At 40.0% G+C, this 6,494-nt stretch overlaps 1 pseudogene; it reads right to left on the reverse strand.

Annotated features, from left to right (window-relative positions):
* Nucleotides 1-3,795: 3,795 nt before the first annotated feature.
* Nucleotides 3,796-4,896, reverse strand: LOC101566984 (annotated as a pseudogene).
* Nucleotides 4,897-6,494: the final 1,598 nt, after the last annotated feature.

Consider the following 6,494-nt stretch of genomic DNA (forward strand, 5'->3'; position numbering starts at 1 on the left):
TCCTATAATGACAATCCTCTTGAGTGATCAGAAACCAGGATATACCTGGAGTTAATTTATTGACTTACTATACACCTCTCACCCAATACACACAGGTGGCAGACCAAAGGTAGATGAAAAACACAAAAGAATCAAAGTATATCCGTTTTGTAGATCCCAAACTTCATTCTATGTGAGATAATAAGGGTCTCTTTTTCAGTTTTTAAGTCTTTTATTAGCACATGTTTGCAGTACATAATGATTACATTCATCATAGGGAGTTAGCACATGTATCTAAAACCTTATTTCTCTTTCTCATCTCCTTTCTCTACTCTCCCTCTGTCTTCTGGTCTGCTTCACGCCACCCCTTTTTTTGGGGGGGGTCTTTCTTTTTTTAAATTTATGTATTTGATACAGGGTCTCACTATGCCGCTCAGACTCCTAGTGGTCCTCCTGTTTCAGCCTTCCCAGCGCTGGGATTATAGGGGTAGGCCACCACTCCTGCTCTTGGCGGCTGGCTCAGGATGTCCAGGGTGGAGCAGTCCCTGCAATTGAACCCCACTCCTAGCACTTGCCTAGGCAGGCTCTTAGACCACTAAGCTGTCTCTGTGGTCCTTTTAGTTCTTTGTGAGATAGGGTTTCCCTATGCAACTCAGGCTGGCCTTGAACTCACTTTATAGCCCACGCTGGTCTCACACTTGCAGTGATTCTCCTGCCTCAACCTCCTGAATGCACCACCTTGCCCAGCTTCCCCTTTTGCAAAAGCTCTATCTCCATATTTCCTACTAATGTTGTATTCTGCACTTTAGTTCTTTATACTTTGGGGTTCTCATGTAAGAGAAACCGTGCAATATTTAAGCTTGTGTTTCTGATTTATTTCATTAACATAATGGTCTCAAGATGCATCCATTTTTCTATAAGTGACTCAGATTTATCCTTCTTTATGGCACAGGACCTTTCCAAGACTTAGCTATTATGAGTTGTGCTGTTATAAACATGGATTTCCATGTATCACTGTAATATGGTGTTTGGCTGTTTCAGGAAGATACCTAGAAGGGAAAGAGCTGGGTGTAAGGGAATTTCTAATTTTAATCTTTTTATTTTTCTCTTTCCCCTCTCTCTTCCCTTCATCTCTCTATTTCCTATAGTTTGTCATTTATTTTTACCTATATTTACATACTGGAGTTCTCATATAAGAGAACCCATATGATATTTAAGCTTGTGTCTGTTTTACTTCACTTAACATCAAGATCTTGAGGTGCATCTACTTTCCCACAAACGACTCAACTTTATATTTCTCCATAGTACAGTAGTGCTTAAATGTATGCAAATGCCACATTTTCTTTACCCATACATCTGCTGATGGATATTTAGGCTCCTATATTTAGGCTGCTTCAAAGATTTAGCTATTATGAATTGTGCTGCTATACCTTTCAAGGTCAGTGAGGACTCAGAACATAGGAGGACCTGTACTGTAACTCACTTGTGTCCCAAATTTTCTGATCAGGGACATTATGGGGCCACAGAGGAAAGTGATCAATGATATAGAGTGTGCCTAAGGACAGTCACATGGAGAGAAAACATTCTCTCAGGCTTTCATAGAGAGTAAATTGGTCAGGCAATGGCCATGATTCATCCACATGGCTGACACTGACAAAGGATCTACAAATTGTGGTACATGGTTTCAGGGTAAATCCTGAGGGGATTTGACTGACTTGGCAGATAAAAAAGGTACAGTTCTTGTTATATAGGTCTTGCTTTATCTTGGTCTTAACCATCCAGCAGAAAAGTATAAACATGAAGTATAAAAAGTAAAGCCATATTAATATGCTAAGCTGTATAGGGCTCAAGTCAACAATTTCTGACATTGCCAGTCCTACAGATAACCCATTACTATTATAGACTACTGGACTATATTGGATCATTTTGCCAAATTCACACACCTATAATATTGAAATGACAATGGAATACACTTCTCTGACAAAACTGAACAAAAAAGGAGATACAACTGAAGGACCATTTTGTATCTGTATATTCAAAACAGAATAGATATACAACTACTTTTAATTCAATGAGAAGAAAGATTTGTACTAATAGTATTTGGACAGGATATTATGTCTGCATCCTTGTACTATGAATAACCATTATGAAGACAACAATATGCATTGCATTAATTACTGAAACTGTCCTACTGATCAGTTTTGAAACTGTCTCATTGCTATTTGTTTCTCAATAAAATTAATTTTAAAAATGAATTGTGCTGCTATAAACATGGAAAAGTACATATCACTATACTATGATGACTTCAGTTCTTTCTGGAAGATACCTAGGAGCGAAACAGCTGAGTCAAATGGAATTTTTATTTTTAGTGTTTTGAGGAATCTCTTTACTGATTTCTACGGCTGTTATACAGCTCATATTCCCACCTACAACACAGAAGGGTTCCCTTTTCATGGCAAGCAGTCTAGCATTTGTTGTTATGATTTATTGATGATTCCCCTTCTTTGTGGCATAAAATGATATTTCAGTGTTTTTTAACTTTCATTTCTCTAATGGCAAGAGATACTTGTGGGAAGTCATTAACTGGTATCCATTTTATAATAGTATCAGCCATTTTTTTTAAGTTTCTATTCCCCCACTGAGTTAAGTCCTTCTCACCTTGCCCATTCCCCATGAATCACATGCTATGCCCCAGAGGTTGCACCTTCCCCCATTGCCTAGATACCTGCTGACCCCTAGAGCCAAGACTTCCTCATTCCTACACTCCCTATATATACCCAGCACCTCCCCTGAATAAACGAGACCTGATCAGAATCCTGTCTTGTCTCCATTCTTCACGTCTCCTGTCCTTTGTCCCCTCTTCAATTCCCCGCTCCTCCCCCAGGAGACCTTCGTTGACTGACCCGCTGGTTCGGGACAGATACTGAATATTTCTGTGAAAAAAACAAGCAAGGGGTTAATTTTTAGGCAGTTTCCTGGCATCATATGTTAAGCATCAAATCCAGGATTTGCACAAGAACATGGATTCCAAGTTCTAAACCAAGGAAATGCAAGAAATGGAAAACATCGAATTCTGACCATAATTTGGTTGCTTTATCATGGTTTTAAAGTTTGTACTGGGAAATCTATCTGAGCATTCTAGAAAAGGAAGATGTGCCTTTTATGAAGTCACAGCTAATGTCCTTGGTGTTTTAGAACCTTTGAGGCTACACTTTCTAGCCCAGTAAGCAATAGCCTAAACACAGGGCCGGCCAAATAGCTCAGTGAATTAAAGTGCCTGCTTAGGCAGATGCAGGGACCAGGAGTTCGATATGGGTCAGCTGTGCCGGCCCCATATCTGGGATGCACTGAGATGGTAACTGAGACTGGGTGTCGTGGCGCATGCCTGTAATCCCAGCACTTGGAAGGCTGTAAACAGGAGGCCCACTACTAGTCCAGTCTATGCAGTGAGACCCTGTAGATCATGTCCTAAAATACAAAAAAAAAAAAAGCCTGAACACCCTTGTTTCAATTCTATAGGAGACAATGATCCAATATTGCTTTAGGTTGCTTGGATGTGCTGAAAGTTAGCTTCTTCTCCCCTTTACTAATGTGCTTTTTATTTTTATTTACAAACTTTCACCATCTTTTGAACAACAGGTAATTGTAGCAAAATCATATGCGAAGAGACAAGGATAAATTAAATTCCATGGTTAAGGCTCCCAAAAATGTCACAATGAAGGTACTACATAATGTCACCATTTTCTTTCTTTCCTTTTTTTTTTCAGAGTTACACAATAATTTACTGATCCCCTCCCTGCCCTTGTAGAGTCCAGGTCATTTTTTCCACTTGTGGAGCTTGTTTGCCAGTGCCAGGAAGATGGCTGAGGAGAGTGGAACAGAATACTGCTGGATGAGGTTCATGATGTGGTTGTAGCTGTCTTCCTCATACTGTGCAAACACAGCTGGCAGATCCAGCTCTTCATACAGCGCCTTCACCCTGGCTTCTTTCTCCATGTCCTCTGGCCCATAATTCTCCTGCAAGATGTGGTCCTGCTCCAGAGTGGCTCACTGCAGATACTGAACCACCAGTCAGCTGCATTTATTATCCTGGATGTCGGCGCCAATCTTACCTGTCATGCTGGGGTCCCCAAAGAGATCAAGGAAATCCTCCTGCATCTGTTAGACCTTGCCCATCTTCATTAGGATCCTCCTGGAGTTGCTGTGCTCCTTCTCCCCATCAGTGCCGGCCATGTACATGGCAGCAGCAACAGGCAGGTAGAAGGAGGAGAAAGCTGTCTCATACATGACAATAGATCTGTACCTCATTTCAGTGTATTTGCTGAGATCCACATGGTCCTAGGGGCTGTGATGACATCAAGAGTCTGCCAAACCTCTGTCTGATAGGCAATCTAAGGAAGAGCTTAAGCAGGTTCAGATAGTAGGGCTTCTCCCAGGAGTGGAGCTTCAGCAGGCGGTGCATACAGGCTTCTAGAAGGAAAGCATCTTTGACAGCATCCAAACCTTTTCCTGGCTTCCGATACCAGCAGACCTGTCCCCTCTGTGTAAGGGATAAGTCCATTATACCATCTGTCACCAGGAAGAAAGCTTGCAGCAGTTCCACACACCAGCCTACAGTCAGTGCCCGCTGCATACTGTCTGTGTCCTGTTTCCTTGGCTCCACCAGCTCCTGGAATGCTACCAGCACCATCAAACCCCGGTTGGATTTGCCTCCGATGAGATTGTACTCTAGGGCCTTCTTGAGCTGGGCAATGACATCTATTTCTGGGTGCCCTGTATCATCGTCAGTCAGCACCCTGACAATCTGAGAGAAAAACTGGATGAAATTCTGCATTAGTTGAGCATAAACATCGCATTTCTTCTCTCCATTCATCCTGAGAAAGGAGCAAAGTGCTCTGTTCTGGATGCTGTTCCTCTTTGGTCACTGTCACCATTTTCAAGGGAGCATCTTTTATATCAAGGATGGCATAGATGTTCATATTTGTTAGTATAATTTTCCAGAAGAGAGCAGGAAATTGTCCTATTCTAATGGAATCAGTCTATTATGGCAATTTTCTTAAGGTGAAAGTAAAGTGATTTAAAGAAGGTTTATGTTTTTTCCTAATTCCCATAAAAGTACGCCCTGGGCTAGTAGCAGACATCATCTAATTGCATGCTATAGGGTTGTCTTCCATGTAATAACTCTGCCTCTAAATTCATAAACATTCGTCCACAGTAAAGAGTCACAAGTATTTCTGATTTTGTCTTTTGCTATTTCTCTAAGAGTTTCCATTTGCAGTAAATCTAACCTCAACTCAAATAAACATAGATAAGGAAAAATAATAACATAAAAAAATAATAATACATATACCTAAAACAGTACTAAAACATGGTTGCTGAGCTTTTATATACAGAAATTTATACCAGTTTTACATAACTACAATTTCATTTTTCCTGTATAACAATTCCTAGATCTAGTTTCTTGAGAATTCCAACTATGTAATGTGGTGAGGCTAGAACTGTCTTCTAAATTTGCTCTTATCCTGTAAAATAATTTTATTTTCTGTGTGTCACATCAGAGTGATTTTTAAGCATCACTGAATAAGCCAACCAATTTGGGGTGGACCAGTGACTAGGTAGTAAGAGCCCCTGAGGTGCTGAAGATAGAAATACACAACAAATAAAGAATTTCATCAAGAACTTTATATGTCAGTGAAAAAGAAAAATATGCAAATGTATAATGGTACTTTGGTGTAACACAGTGTTCACTAAAGACATATATTTTATCCAAACATAGAAAAAGGAAGGAGCCAACTACAGGTGAATATATATATATATATATATATATATATAATCACAAATGCTTTCCTAGGAAAAAGCAACAGGCCTTTGTATTGACACATGAGTAAGGATTAGTGGGTGGGCAGTGCTAGGGCCTATAGTAGTCTGTGCAAAGCATTTCTGGGCACAGTAAATGATGGGACATTCAGAAAGCTCCAATATGTGCATTTATAGTTAAAGCAAGTTGTGCCAGCAAAAGGCAGAGGTAGCGAAGCACAGACAGAGGGAAGTGGTCAGAGAAAACATCACATTGCCTATGGAGCCTTTTTGTAGTATGTTAAGAGCTTTTAATTTCAATCTATGGGCAAAGGAGAATCACTGAACAATCTTATGCCAGGAAACGTTATGCTGAGATTTCAGAATATATCACCTTTTTAGAATAATCATCTAATCTTCTAGAAGAAGAGGAGCATTAGGAAATTCAGATATAGCCATGTTGAAAGAAAACTACAATCTCTAGAAATAGAAATCCAGGCTGAGGATGAATCTGAGTCCTCAGGATATGAATAGTGGTAGCAAGTATTAGCACAGATGAGAGCCCCTAGGCAGAGGGCTTAGGCAAGGGTCTTCAGACAAACCCTCTGTCCTCTATGGCTTCTGTAAATAGAATACAAAGAGTCTTAAAAACTTAAAGTGGAGGGGAAAAATCATTAAATGGCATTTCCCTCAATTAACTTTAAATTATAAACAGGCAA

Source organism: Octodon degus, unplaced genomic scaffold (genome assembly GCF_000260255.1).
Source record: "Octodon degus isolate 3935 unplaced genomic scaffold, OctDeg1.0 scaffold00086, whole genome shotgun sequence".
In the NCBI taxonomy this organism is placed as follows: Eukaryota; Metazoa; Chordata; class Mammalia; order Rodentia; family Octodontidae; genus Octodon; species Octodon degus.